At 39.6% G+C, this 13,036-nt stretch overlaps 5 non-coding genes and 23 pseudogenes across 5 annotated transcripts; all 28 read left to right on the top strand.

Moving 5' to 3' along the window:
- Positions 1-155: 155 nt before the first annotated feature.
- Positions 156-274, top strand: LOC146029321 (5S ribosomal RNA; annotated as a pseudogene).
- A 345-nt stretch (positions 275-619) lies between these two features.
- On the top strand, positions 620-738 carry LOC146028959 (5S ribosomal RNA; annotated as a pseudogene).
- A 343-nt stretch (positions 739-1,081) lies between these two features.
- Positions 1,082-1,200, top strand: LOC146028969 (5S ribosomal RNA; annotated as a pseudogene).
- Positions 1,201-1,545: 345 nt separating this feature from the next.
- LOC146035122 (5S ribosomal RNA) lies at positions 1,546-1,664 on the top strand. The gene has a single exon (XR_014460526.1). It is a non-coding gene; the product is annotated as a 5S ribosomal RNA (ribosomal RNA).
- Positions 1,665-2,008: 344 nt separating this feature from the next.
- On the top strand, positions 2,009-2,127 carry LOC146028948 (5S ribosomal RNA; annotated as a pseudogene).
- Positions 2,128-2,472: 345 nt separating this feature from the next.
- LOC146029301 (5S ribosomal RNA) lies at positions 2,473-2,591 on the top strand (annotated as a pseudogene).
- Positions 2,592-2,935: 344 nt separating this feature from the next.
- Positions 2,936-3,054, top strand: LOC146029122 (5S ribosomal RNA; annotated as a pseudogene).
- Positions 3,055-3,399: 345 nt separating this feature from the next.
- Positions 3,400-3,518, top strand: LOC146035121 (5S ribosomal RNA). Its single transcript, XR_014460524.1, has one exon. It is a non-coding gene; the product is annotated as a 5S ribosomal RNA (ribosomal RNA).
- Positions 3,519-3,861: 343 nt separating this feature from the next.
- LOC146028268 (5S ribosomal RNA) lies at positions 3,862-3,980 on the top strand (annotated as a pseudogene).
- A 343-nt stretch (positions 3,981-4,323) lies between these two features.
- On the top strand, positions 4,324-4,442 carry LOC146028201 (5S ribosomal RNA; annotated as a pseudogene).
- A 345-nt stretch (positions 4,443-4,787) lies between these two features.
- LOC146029187 (5S ribosomal RNA) lies at positions 4,788-4,906 on the top strand (annotated as a pseudogene).
- A 347-nt stretch (positions 4,907-5,253) lies between these two features.
- Positions 5,254-5,372, top strand: LOC146027636 (5S ribosomal RNA). The gene has a single exon (XR_014455027.1). It is a non-coding gene; the product is annotated as a 5S ribosomal RNA (ribosomal RNA).
- Positions 5,373-5,717: 345 nt separating this feature from the next.
- LOC146029374 (5S ribosomal RNA) lies at positions 5,718-5,836 on the top strand (annotated as a pseudogene).
- Positions 5,837-6,181: 345 nt separating this feature from the next.
- Positions 6,182-6,300, top strand: LOC146028381 (5S ribosomal RNA; annotated as a pseudogene).
- A 345-nt stretch (positions 6,301-6,645) lies between these two features.
- On the top strand, positions 6,646-6,764 carry LOC146032482 (5S ribosomal RNA). Its single transcript, XR_014457914.1, has one exon. It is a non-coding gene; the product is annotated as a 5S ribosomal RNA (ribosomal RNA).
- A 345-nt stretch (positions 6,765-7,109) lies between these two features.
- Positions 7,110-7,228, top strand: LOC146028786 (5S ribosomal RNA; annotated as a pseudogene).
- A 345-nt stretch (positions 7,229-7,573) lies between these two features.
- On the top strand, positions 7,574-7,692 carry LOC146032629 (5S ribosomal RNA). The gene has a single exon (XR_014458055.1). It is a non-coding gene; the product is annotated as a 5S ribosomal RNA (ribosomal RNA).
- A 345-nt stretch (positions 7,693-8,037) lies between these two features.
- On the top strand, positions 8,038-8,156 carry LOC146029320 (5S ribosomal RNA; annotated as a pseudogene).
- Positions 8,157-8,501: 345 nt separating this feature from the next.
- Positions 8,502-8,620, top strand: LOC146028521 (5S ribosomal RNA; annotated as a pseudogene).
- A 343-nt stretch (positions 8,621-8,963) lies between these two features.
- Positions 8,964-9,082, top strand: LOC146028968 (5S ribosomal RNA; annotated as a pseudogene).
- A 345-nt stretch (positions 9,083-9,427) lies between these two features.
- On the top strand, positions 9,428-9,546 carry LOC146028785 (5S ribosomal RNA; annotated as a pseudogene).
- Positions 9,547-9,891: 345 nt separating this feature from the next.
- Positions 9,892-10,010, top strand: LOC146027828 (5S ribosomal RNA; annotated as a pseudogene).
- Positions 10,011-10,355: 345 nt separating this feature from the next.
- Positions 10,356-10,474, top strand: LOC146029319 (5S ribosomal RNA; annotated as a pseudogene).
- A 345-nt stretch (positions 10,475-10,819) lies between these two features.
- On the top strand, positions 10,820-10,938 carry LOC146028390 (5S ribosomal RNA; annotated as a pseudogene).
- A 343-nt stretch (positions 10,939-11,281) lies between these two features.
- LOC146028967 (5S ribosomal RNA) lies at positions 11,282-11,400 on the top strand (annotated as a pseudogene).
- Positions 11,401-11,745: 345 nt separating this feature from the next.
- Positions 11,746-11,864, top strand: LOC146029220 (5S ribosomal RNA; annotated as a pseudogene).
- A 345-nt stretch (positions 11,865-12,209) lies between these two features.
- Positions 12,210-12,328, top strand: LOC146028188 (5S ribosomal RNA; annotated as a pseudogene).
- Positions 12,329-12,671: 343 nt separating this feature from the next.
- On the top strand, positions 12,672-12,790 carry LOC146028966 (5S ribosomal RNA; annotated as a pseudogene).
- Positions 12,791-13,036: the final 246 nt, after the last annotated feature.

The raw sequence follows: 13,036 nt of genomic DNA, 5'->3' as shown, positions 1-13,036 counted from the left end.
GTTTAATTTAAGACCCCCTGCTAATATCATGTTCTGTAGGACTTTTTACATTACCAACACATGATTTTTTTCAGTAAGCCAATACAGTTAGGAAACTTTTTTATTAGCTATCCTGGTGATAGAAGTAGAAGAGGGCAAAAAAGTGCCTGTATCTCACCTACAGCCATACCACATTGGATAGGCCCAATTTCGTCTGATCTTAGAAGCTAAGCAGTGTTGGGCTTGGTTAGTACTTGGGTGAGAGACCACATGGGAACACGAGGTGCTGTAGGTTTTTTCACATTACTGGCAAATTGTTTTTATTCTCTAGCTATTTAAATTGGAAACTTTTTCTTTTTATTGCCAGCACAGACATTTGGAAGAGGTCAAACAGACACAATAGCCATAACCTAACGACTTACCACACTGTTTAGGCCCAATTCCAACTGCGTTTGGCAGCTAAACAGTGTTGAGCCTCTTTAGTAGTTTAATTTAAGACCCCATGCTAATATAATGTCCTGTAGGTCTTTTTACATTACCTACACATGATTTTTTTCAGTAAGCCAATACACTTAGGAAACTTTTTTATTAGCTTACCGGGTGATAGAAGTAGAAGTGGGCAAAAAAGTCCCTGTATCTCACCTACAGCCATACCACATTAGATAGGCCCAATCTCGTCTGGTCTTGGAAGCTTAGCAGTGTTGGGCCTGGTTAGTACTTGGGTGGGAGACCACATGGAAACACCAGGTGCTGTAGGTTTTTTCACATTACTGACAAATTGTTTTTATTCTCTAGCTATTTAAATTGGAAACCTTTTCTTTTTATTGCCAGCACAGACATTTGGAAGAGGTCAAACAGACACAATAGCCATCACCTAAAGACTTACCACACTGTTTAGGCCCAATTCCAACTGCGTTTGGCAGCTAAACAGTGTTGAGCCTCTTTAGTAGTTTAATTTAAGACCCCCTGCTAATATAATGTCCTGTAGGTCATTTTACATTACCTACACATGATTTTTTTCAGTAAGCCAATACACTTAGGAAACTTTTTTATTAGCTTACCTGGTGATAGAAGTAGAAGTGGGCAAAAGTGCCTGTATCTCACCTACAGCCATACCACATTAGATAGGCCCAATCTCGTCTGATCTTGGAAGCTTAGCAGTGTTGGGCCTGGTTAGTACTTGGGTCGGAGACCACATGGGAACACCAGGTGCTGTAGGTTTTTTTACATTACTGGCAAATTGTTTTTATTCTCTAGCTATTTAAATTGGAAACTTTTTCTTTTTATTGCCAGTACAGACATTTGGAAGAGGTCAAACAGACACAATAGCCATCACCTAAAGACTTACCACACTGTTTAGTCCCAATTCCAACTGCTTTTGGCAGCTAAACAGTGTTGAGCCTCTTTAGTAGTTTAATTTAAGACCCCCTGCTAATATCATGTTCTGTAGGACTTTTTACATTACCAACACATGATTTTTTTCAGTAAGCCAATACAGTTAGGAAACTTTTTTATTAGCTTACCTGCTGATAGGAGTAGAAGAGGGCAAAAAAGTGCCTGTATCTCACCTACAGCCATACCACATTGGATAGGCCCAATCTCGTCTGTTCTTGGAAGCTAAGCAGTGTTGGGCCTGGTTAGTACTTGGGTGGGAGACCACATGGGAACAACAGGTGCTGTAGGTTTTTTCACATTACTGACAAATTGTTTTTATTCTCTAGCTATTTAAATTGGAAACCTTTTCTTTTTATTGCCAGCACAGTCATTTGGAAGAGGTCAAACAGACACAATAGCCATCACCTAAAGACTTTCCACACTGTTTAGGCCCAATTCCAACTGCGTTTGGCAGCTAAACAGTGTTGAGCCTCTTTAGTAGTTTAATTTAAGACCCCCCTGCTAATATAATGTCCTGTAGGTCTTTTTACATTACCTACACATGATTTTTTTCAGTAAGCCAATACACTTAGGAAACTTTTTTATTAGCTTACCTGGTGATAGAAGTAGAAGTGGGCAAAAGTGCCTGTATCTCACCTACAGCCATACCACATTAGATAGGCCCAATCTCGTCTGATCTTGGAAGCTTAGCAGTGTTGGGCCTGGTTAGTACTTGGGTGGGAGACCACATGGGAACACCAGCTGCTGTAGGTTTTTTCACATTACTGGCAAATTGTTTTTATTCTCTAGCTATTTAAATTGGAAACTTTTTCTTTTTATTGCCAGTACAGACATTTGGAAGAGGTCAAACAGACACAATAGCCATCACCTAACGACTTACCACACTGTTTAGGCCCAATTCCAACTGCTTTTGGCAGCTAAACAGTGTTGAGCATCTTTTGTATTTTAATTTAAGACCCCCTGCTAATATCATGTCCTGTAGGTATTTTTACATTACCAACACATGATTTTTTTCAGTAAGCCAATACAGTTAGGAAACTTTTTTATTAGCTATCCTGGTGATAGAAGTAGAAGAGGGCAAAAAAGTGCCTGTATCTCACCTACAGCCATACCACATTGGATAGGCCCAATTTCGTCTGATCTTAGAAGCTAAGCAGTGTTGGGCTTGGTTAGTACTTGGGTGGGAGACCACATGGGAACACGAGGTTCTGTAGGTTTTTTCACATTACTGGCAAATTGTTTTTATTCTCTAGCTATTTAAATTGGAAACTTTTTCTTTTTATTGCCAGCACAGACATTTGGAAGAGGTCAAACAGACACAATAGCCATCACCTAAAGACTTACCACACTGTTTAGTCCCAATTCCAACTGCTTTTGGCAGCTAAACAGTGTTGAGCCTCTTTAGTAGTTTAATTTAAGACCCCCTGCTAATATAATGTCCTGTAGGTCTTTTTACATTACCAACACATGATTTTTTTTCAGTAAGCCAATACACTTAATAAACTTTTTTATTAGCTTACCTGGTGATAGAAGTAGAAGTGGGCAAAAGTGCCTGTATCTCACCTACAGCCATACCACATTAGATAGGCCCAATCTCGTCTGATTTTGGAAGCTTAGCAGTGTTGGGCCTGGTTAGTACTTGGGTGGGAGACCACATGGGAACATCAGGTGCTGTTGGTTTTTTCACATTACTGGCAAATTGTTTTTATTCTCTAGCTATTTAAATTGGAAACTTTTTCTTTTTATTGCCAGCACAGACATTTGGAAGAGGTCAAACAGACACAATAGCCATCACCTAAAGACTTACCACACTGTTTAGTCCCAATTCCAACTGCTTTTGGCAGCTAAACAGTGTTGAGCCTCTTTAGTAGTTTAATTTAAGACCCCCTGCTAATAGCATGTTCTGTAGGACTTTTTACATTACCAACACATGATTTTTTTCAGTAAGCCAATACAGTTAGGAAACTTTTTTATTAGCTTACCTGCTGATAGGAGTAGAAGAGGGCAAAAAAGTGCCTGTATCTCACCTACAGCCATACCACATTGGATAGGCCCAATCTCGTCTGTTCTTGGAAGCTAAGCAGTGTTGGGCCTGGTTAGTACTTGGGTGGGAGACCACATGGGAACAACAGGTGCTGTAGGTTTTTTCACATTACTGACAAATTGTTTTTATTCTCTAGCTATTTAAATTGGAAACCTTTTCATTTTATTGCCAGCACAGACATTTGGAAGAGGTCAAACAGACACAATAGCCATCACCTAAAGACTTTCCACACTGTTTAGGCCCAATTCCAACTGCGTTTGGCAGCTAAACAGTGTTGAGCCTCTTTAGTAGTTTAATTTAAGACCCCCTGCTAATATCATGTCCTGTAGGTCTTTTTACATTACCTACACATGATTTTTTTCAGTAAGCCAATACACTTAGGAAACTTTTTTATTAGCTTACCTGGTGATAGAAGTAGAAGTGGGCAAAAGTGCCTGTATCTCACCTACAGCCATACCACATTAGATAGGCCCAATCTCGTCTGATCTTGGAAGGTTAGCAGTGTTGGGCCTGGTTAGTACTTGGGTGGGAGACCACATGGGAACACCAGGTGCTGTAGGTTTTTTCACATTACTGGCAAATTGTTTTTATTCTCTAGCTATTTAAATTGGAAACTTTTTCTTTTTATTGCCAGTACAGACATTTGGAAGAGGTCAAACAGACACAATAGCCATCACCTAACGACTTACCACACTGTTTAGGCCCAATTCCAACTGCTTTTGGCAGCTAAACAGTGTTGAGCATCTTTTGTATTTTAATTTAAGACCCCCTGCTAATATAATGTCCTGTAGGTCTTTTTACATTACCTACACATGATTTTTTTCAGTAAGCCAATACACTTAATAAACTTTTTTATTAGCTTACCTGGTGATAGAAGTAGAAGTGGGCAAAAGTGCCTGTATCTCACCTACAGCCATACCACATTAGATAGGCCCAATCTCGTCTGATCTTGGAAGCTTAGCAGTGTTGGGCCTGGTTAGTACTTGGGTGGGAGACCACATGGGAACATCAGGTGCTGTAGGTTTTTTCACATTACTGGCAAATTGTTTTTATTCTCTAGCTATTTAAATTGGAAACCTTTTCTTTTTATTGCCAGCACAGACATTTGGAAGAGGTCAAACAGACACAATAGCCATCACCTAAAGACTTACCACACTGTTTAGGCCCAATTCCAACTGCGTTTGGCAGCTAAACAGTGTTGAGCCTCTTTAGTAGTTTAATTTAAGACCCCCTGCTAATATCATGTCCTGTAGGTATTTTTACATTACCAACACATGATTTTTTTCAGTAAGCCAATACAGTTAGGAAACTTTTTTATTAGCTATCCTGGTGATAGAAGTAGAAGAGGGCAAAAAAGTGCCTGTATCTCACCTACAGCCATACCATATTGGATAGGCCCAATTACGTCTGATCTTAGAAGCTAAGCAGTGTTGAGCTTGGTTAGTACTTGGGTGGGAGACCACATGGGAACACCAGGTGCTGTAGGTTTTTTCACATTACTGGCAAATTGTTTTTATTCTCTAGCTATTTAAATTGAAAACTTTTTCTTTTTATTGCCAGCACAGACATTTGGAAGAGGTCAAACAGACACAGTAGCCATCACCTAAAGACTTACCACACTGTTTAGTCCCAATTCCAACTGCTTTTGGCAGCTAAACAGTGTTGAGCCTCTTTAGTAGTGTAATTTAAGACCCCCTGCTAATATAATGTCCTGTAGGACTTTTTACATTACCAACACATGATTTTTTTTTCAGTAAGCCAATACAGTTAGGAAACTTTTTTATTAGCTTACCTGCTGATAGGAGTAGAAGAGGGCAAAAAAGTGCCTGTATCTCACCTACAGCCATACCACATTGGATAGGCCCAATCTCGTCTGGTCTTGGAAGCTTAGCAGTGTTGGGCCTGGTTAGTACTTGGGTGGGAGACCACATGGGAACACCAGGTGCTGTAGGTTTTTTCACATTACTGGCAAATTGTTTTTATTCTCTAGCTATTTAAATTGGAAACTTTTTCTTTTTATTACCAGTACAGACATTTGGAAGAGGTCAAACAGACACAATAGCCATCACCTAACGACTTACCACACTGTGTAGGCCCAATTCCAACTGCGTTTGGCAGCTAAACAGTGTTGAGCCTCTTTAGTAGTTTAATTTAAGACCCCCTGCTAATATAATGTCCTATAGGTCTTTTTACATTACCTACACATGATTTTTTTCAGTAAGCCAATACACTTAGGAAACTTTTTTATTAGCTTACCTGGTGATAGAAGTAGAAGTGGGCAAAAAAGTGCCTGTATCTCACCTACAGCTATAACACATTGGATAGGCCCAATCTTGTCTGATCTTAGAAGCTAAGCAGTGTTGGGCTTGGTTAGTACTTGGGTGGGAGACCACATGGGAACATCAGGTGCTGTAGGTTTTTTCACATTACTGGCAAATTGTTTTTATTCTCTAGCTATTTAAATTGGAAACTTTTTCTTTTTATTGCCAGCACAGACATTTGGAAAAGCTGAAACAGACACAATAGCCATCACCTAAAGAGTTACCACACTGTTTAGGCCCAATTCCAACTGCTTTTGGCAGCTAAACAGTGTTGAGCCTCTTTAGTAGTTTAATGTAAGACCCCCTGCTAATATAATGTCCTGTAGGTCTTTTTACATTACCTACACATGATTTTTTTCAGTAAGCCAATACACTTGGGAAACTTTTTTATTAGCTTACCTGGTGATAGAAGTAGAAGTGGGCAAAAAAGTGCCTGTATCTCACCTACAGCCATACCACATTGGATAGGCCCAATCTCGTCTGATCTTAGAAGCTAAGCAGTGTTGGGCTTGATTAGTACTTGGGTGGGAGACCACATGGAAACACCAGGTGCTGTAGGTTTTTTCACATTACTGGCAAATTGTTTTTATTCTCTAGCTATTTAAATTGGAAACTTTTTCTTTTTATTGCCAGCACAGACATTTGGAAGAGGTCAAACAGACACAATAGCCATCACCTAAAGACTTACCACACTGTTTAGTCCCAATTCCAACTGCTTTTGGCAGCTAAACAGTGTTGAGCCTCTTTAGTAGTTTAATTTAAGACCCCCTGCTAATATCATGTTCTGTAGGACTTTTTACATTACCAACACATGATTTTGTTCAGTAAGCCAATACAGTTAGGAAACTTTTTTATTAGCTTACCTGCTGATAGGAGTAGAAGAGGGCAAAAAAGTGCCTGTATCTCACCTACAGCCATACCACATTGGATAGGCCCAATCTCGTCTGATCTTGGAAGCTAAGCAGTGTTGGGCCTGGTTAGTACTTGGGTGGGAGACCACATGGGAACACCAGGTGCTGTAGGTTTTTTCACATTACTGGCAAATTGTTTTTATTCTCTAGCTATTTAAATTGGAAACTTTTTCTTTTTATTGCCAGTACAGACATTTGGAAGAGGTCAAACAGACACAATAGCCATCACCTAACGACTTACCACACTGTTTAGGCCCAATTCCAACTGCTTTTGGCAGCTAAACAGTGTTGAGCATCTTTTGTAGTTTAATTTAAGACCCCCTGCTAATATCATGTCCTGTAGGTATTTTTACATTACCAACACATGATTTTTTTCAGTAAGCCAATACAGTTAGGAAACTTTTTTATTAGCTATCCTGGTGATAGAAGTAGAAGAGGGCAAAAAAGTGCCTGTATCTCACCTACAGCCATACCACATTGGATAGGCCCAATTTCGTCTGATCTTAGAAGCTAAGCAGTGTTGGGCTTGGTTAGTACTTGGGTGGGAGACCACATGGGAACACGAGGTGCTGTAGGTTTTTTCACATTACTGGCAACTTGTTTTTATTCTCTAGCTATTTAAATTGGAAACTATTTCTTTTTATTGCCAGCACAGACATTTGGAAGAGGTCAAACAGACACAATAGCCATCACCTAAAGACTTACCACACTGTTTAGTCCCAATTCCAACTGCTTTTGGCAGCTAAACAGTGTTGAGCCTCTTTAGTTGTTTAATTTAAGACCCCCTGCTAATATCATGTCCTGTAGGACTTTTTACATTACCAACACATGATTTTTTTCAGTAAGCCAATACAGTTAGGAAACTTTTTTATTAGCTTACCTGCTGATAGGAGTAGAAGAGGGCAAAAAAGTGCCTGTATCTCACCTACAGCCATACCACATTGGATAGTCCCAATCTCGTCTGATCTTGGAAGCTAAGCAGTGTTGGGCCTGGTTAGTACTTGGGTGGGAGACCACATGGGAACACCAGGTGCTGTAGGTTTTTTCACATTACTGGCAAATTGTTTTTATTCTCTAGCTATTTAAATTGGAAACTTTTTCTTTTTATTGCCAGCACAGACATTTGGAAAAGGTCAAACAGACACAATAGCCATCACCTAAAGAGTTACCACACTGTTTAGGCCCAATTCCAACTGCTTTTGGCAGCTAAACAGTGTTGAGCCTCTTTAGTAGTTTAATGTAAGACCCCCTGCTAATATCATGTCCTGTAGGACTTTTTACATTACCAACACATGATTTTTTTCAGTAAGCCAATACAGTTAGGAAACTTTTTTATTAGCTTACCTGGTGATAGAAGTAGAAGAGGGCAAAAAAGTGCCTGTATCTCACCTACAGCCATACCACATTGGATAGGCCCAATTTCGTCTGATCTTAGAAGCTAAGCAGTGTTGGGCTTGGTTAGTACTTGGGTGAGAGACCACATGGGAACACGAGGTGCTGTAGGTTTTTTCACATTACTGGCAAATTGTTTTTATTCTCTAGCTATTTAAATTGGAAACTTTTTCTTTTTATTGCCAGCACAGACATTTGGAAGAGGTCAAACAGACACAATAGCCATCACCTAACGACTTACCACACTGTTTAGGCCCAATTCCAACTGCGTTTGGCAGCTAAACAGTGTTGAGCCTCTTTAGTAGTTTAATTTAAGACCCCCTGCTAATATAATGTCCTGTAGGTCTTTTTACATTACCTACACATGATTTTTTTCAGTAAGCCAATACACTTAGGAAACTTTTTTATTAGCTTACCTGGTGATAGAAGTAGAAGTGGGCAAAAAAGTGCCTGTATCTCACCTACAGCCATACCACATTAGATAGGCCCAATCTCGTCTGGTCTTGGAAGCTTAGCAGTGTTGGGCCTGGTTAGTACTTAGGTGGGAGACCACATGGGAACACCAGGTGCTGTAGGTTTTTTCACATTACTGACAAATTGTTTTTATTCTCTAGCTATTTAAATTGGAAACCTTTTCTTTTTATTGCCAGCACAGACATTTGGAAGAGGTCAAACAGACACAATAGCCATCACCTAAAGACTTACCACACTGTTTAGGCCCAATTCCAACTGCGTTTGGCAGCTAAACAGTGTTGAGCCTCTTTAGTAGTTTAATTTAAGACCCCCTGCTAATATAATGTCCTGTAGGTCTTTTTACATTACCTACACATGATTTTTTTCAGTAAGCCAATACACTTAGGAAACTTTTTTATTAGCTTACCTGGTGATAGAAGTAGAAGTGGGCAAAAGTGCCTGTATCTCACCTACAGCCATACCACATTAGATAGGCCCAATCTCGTCTGATCTTGGAAGCTTAGCAGTGTTGGGCCTGGTTAGTACTTGGGTCGGAGACCACATGGGAACACCAGGTGCTGTAGGTTTTTTCACATTACTGGCAAATTGTTTTTATTCTCTAGCTATTTAAATTGGAAACTTTTTCTTTTTATTGCCAGTACAGACATTTGGAAGAGGTCAAACAGACACAATAGCCATCACCTAACGACTTACCACACTGTTTAGGCCCAATTCCAACTGCTTTTGGCAGCTAAACAGTGTTGAGCATCTTTTGTAGTTTAATTTAAGACCCCCTGCTAATATCATGTCCTGTAGGTATTTTTACATTACCAACACATGATTTTTTTCAGTAAGCCAATACAGTTAGGAAACTTTTTTATTAGCTATCCTGGTGATAGAAGTAGAAGAGGGCAAAAAAGTGCCTGTATCTCACCTACAGCCATACCACATTGGATAGGCCCAATTTCGTCTGATCTTAGAAGCTAAGCAGTGTTGGGCTTGGTTAGTACTTGGGTGGGAGACCACATGGGAACACGAGGTGCTGTAGGTTTTTTCACATTACTGGCAAATTGTTTTTATTCTCTAGCTATTTAAATTGGAAACTTTTTCTTTTTATTGCCAGCACAGACATTTGGAAGAGGTCAAACAGACACAATAGCCATCACCTAAAGACTTACCACACTGTTTAGTCCCAATTCCAACTGCTTTTGGCAGCTAAACAGTGTTGAGCTTCTTAAGTAGTTTAATTTAAGACCCCCTGCTAATATCATGTTCTGTAGGACTTTTTACATTACCAACACATGATTTTTTTCAGTAAGCCAATACAGTTAGGAAACTTTTTTATTAGCTTACCTGCTGATAGGAGTAGAAGAGGGAAAAAAAGTGTCTGTATCTCACCTACAGCCATACCACATTGGATAGGCCCAATCTCGTCTGTTCTTGGAAGCAAAGCAGTGTTGGGCCTGGTTAGTACTTGGGTGGGAGACCACATGGGAACAACAGGTGCTGTAGGTTTTTTCACATTACTGACAAATTGTTTTTATTCTCTAGCTATTTAAATTGGAAACCTTTTCTTTTTATTGCCAGCACAGACATTTGGAAGAGGTCAAACAGACACAATAGCCATCACCTAACGACTTACCACACTGTTTAGGCCCAATTCCAACTGCTTTTGGCAGCTAAACAGTGTTGAGCATCTTTTGTAGTTTAATTTAAGACCCCCTGCTAATATCATGTCCTGTAGGTATTTTTACATTACCAACACATGATTTTTTTCAGTAAGCCAATACAGTTATGAAACTTTTTTATTAGCTATCCTGGTGATAGAAGTAGAAGAGGGCAAAAAAGTGCCTGTATCTCACCTACAGCCATACCACATTGGATAGGCCCAATTTCGTCTGATCTTAGAAGCTAAGCAGTGTTGGGCTTGGTTAGTACTTGGGTGAGAGACCACATGGGAACACGAGGTGCTGTAGGTTTTTTCACATTACTGGCAAATTGTTTTTATTCTCTAGCTATTTAAATTGGAAACTTTTTCTTTTTATTGCCAGCACAGACATTTGGAAGAGGTCAAACAGACACAATAGCCATAACCTAACGACTTACCACACTGTTTAGGCCCAATTCCAACTGCGTTTGGCAGCTAAACAGTGTTGAGCCTCTTTAGTAGTTTAATTTAAGACCCCCTGCTAATATAATGTCCTGTAGGTCTTTTTACATTACCTACACATGATTTTTTTCAGTAAGCCAATACACTTAGGAAACTTTTTTATTAGCTTACCTGGTGATAGAAGTAGAAGTGGGCATAAAAGTGCCTGTATCTCACCTACAGCCATACCACATTAGATAGGCCCAATCTCGTCTGGTCTTGGAAGCTTAGCAGTGTTGGGCCTGGTTAGTACTTGGGTGGGAGACCACATGGGAACACCAGGTGCTGTAGGTTTTTTCACATTACTGACAAATTGTTTTTATTCTCTAGCTATTTAAATTGGAAACCTTTTCTTTTTATTGCCAGCACAGACATTTGGAAGAGGTCAAACAGACACAATAGCCATCACCTAAAGACTTACCACACTGTTTAGGCCCAATTCCAACTGCGTTTGGCAGCTAAACAGTGTTGAGCCTCTTTAGTAGTTTAATTTAAGACCCCCTGCTAATATAATGTCCTGTAGGTCATTTTACTTTACCTACACATGATTTTTTTCAGTAAGCCAATACACTTAGGAAACTTTTTTATTAGCTTACCTGGTGATAGAAGTAGAAGTGGGCAAAAGTGCCTGTATCTCACCTACAGCCATACCACATTAGATAGGCCCAATCTCGTCTGATCTTGGAAGCTTAGCAGTGTTGGGCCTGGTTAGTACTTGGGTCGGAGACCACATGGGAACACCAGGTGCTGTAGGTTTTTTTAAATTACTGGCAAATTGTTTTTATTCTCTAGCTATTTAAATTGGAAACTTTTTCTTTTTATTGCCAGTACAGACATTTGGAAGAGGTCAAACAGACACAATAGCCATCACCTAACGACTTACCATACTGTTTAGGCCCAATTCCAACTGCTTTTTGCAGCTAAACAGTGTTGAGCATCTTTTGTAGTTTAATTTAAGACCCCCTGCTAATATCATGTCCTGTAGGTATTTTTACATTACCAACACATGATTTTTTTCAGTAAGCCAATACAGTTAGGAAACTTTTTTATTAGCTATCCTGGTGATAGAAGTAGAAGAGGGCAAAAAAGTGCCTGTATCTCACCTACAGCCATACCACATTGGATAGGCCCAATTTTGTCTGATCTTAGAAGCTAAGCAGTGTTGGGCTTGGTTAGTACTTGGGTGGGAGACCACATGGGAACACGAGGTGCTGTAGGTTTTTTCACATTACTGGCAAATTGTTTTTATTCTCTAGCTATTTAAATTGGAAACTTTTTCTTTTTATTGCCAGCACAAACATTTGGAAGAGGTCAAACAGACACAATAGCCATCACCTAAAGACTTACCACACTGTTTAGTCCCAATTCCAACTGCTTTTGGCAGCTAAACAGTGTTGAGCCTCTTTAGTAGTTTAATTTAAGACCCCCTGCTAATATCATGTTCTGTAGGACTTTTTACATTACCAACACATGATTTTTTTCAGTAAGCCAATACAGTTAGGAAACTTTTTTATTAGCTTACCTGCTGATAGGAGTAGAAGAGGGTAAAAAAGTGCCTGTATCTCACCTACAGCCATACCACATTGGATAGGCCCAATCTCGTCTGTTCTTGGAAGCTAAGCAGTGTTGGGCCTAGTTAGTACTTGGGTGGGAGACCACATGGGAACAACAGGTGCTGTAGGTTTTTTCACATTACTGACAAATTGTTTTTATTCTCTAGCTATTTAAATTGGAAACCTTTTCTTTTTATTGCCAGCACAGATATTTGGAAGAGGTCAAACAGACACAATAGCCATCACCTAAAGACTTACCACACTGTTTAGGCCCAATTCCAACTGCGTTTGGCAGCTAAACAGTGTTGAGCCTCTTTAGTAGTTTAATTTAAGACCCCCTGCTAATATAATGTCCTGTAGGTCTTTTTACATTACCTACACATAATTTTTTTCAGTAAGCCAATACACTTAGGAAACTTTTTTATTAGCTTACCTGGTGATAGAAGTAGAAGTGGGCAAAAGTGCCTGTATCTCACCTACAGCCATACCACATTAGATAGGCCCAATCTCGTCTGATCTTGGAAGCTTAGCAGTGTTGGGCCTGGTTAGTACTTGGGTCGGAGACCACATGGGAACACCAGGTGCTGTAGGTTTTTTCACATTACTGGCAAATTGTTTTTATTCTCTAGCTATTTAAATTGGAAACTTTTTCTTTTTATTGCCAGTACAGACATTTGGAAGAGGTCAAACAGACACAATAGCCATCACCTAACGACTTACCACACTGTTTAGGCCCAATTCCAACTGCTTTTGGCAGCTAAACAGTGTTGAGCATCTTTTGTAGTTTAATTTAAGACCCCCTGCTAATATCATGTCCTGTAGGTATTTTTACATTACCA

The sequence above is a fragment of the Crinia signifera genome, chromosome 8 (assembly GCF_055691185.1).
Source record: "Crinia signifera chromosome 8, ASM5569118v1, whole genome shotgun sequence".
Classification (NCBI taxonomy): Eukaryota; Metazoa; Chordata; class Amphibia; order Anura; family Myobatrachidae; genus Crinia; species Crinia signifera.
This window is presented reverse-complemented; position numbering and strand designations above follow the sequence as displayed.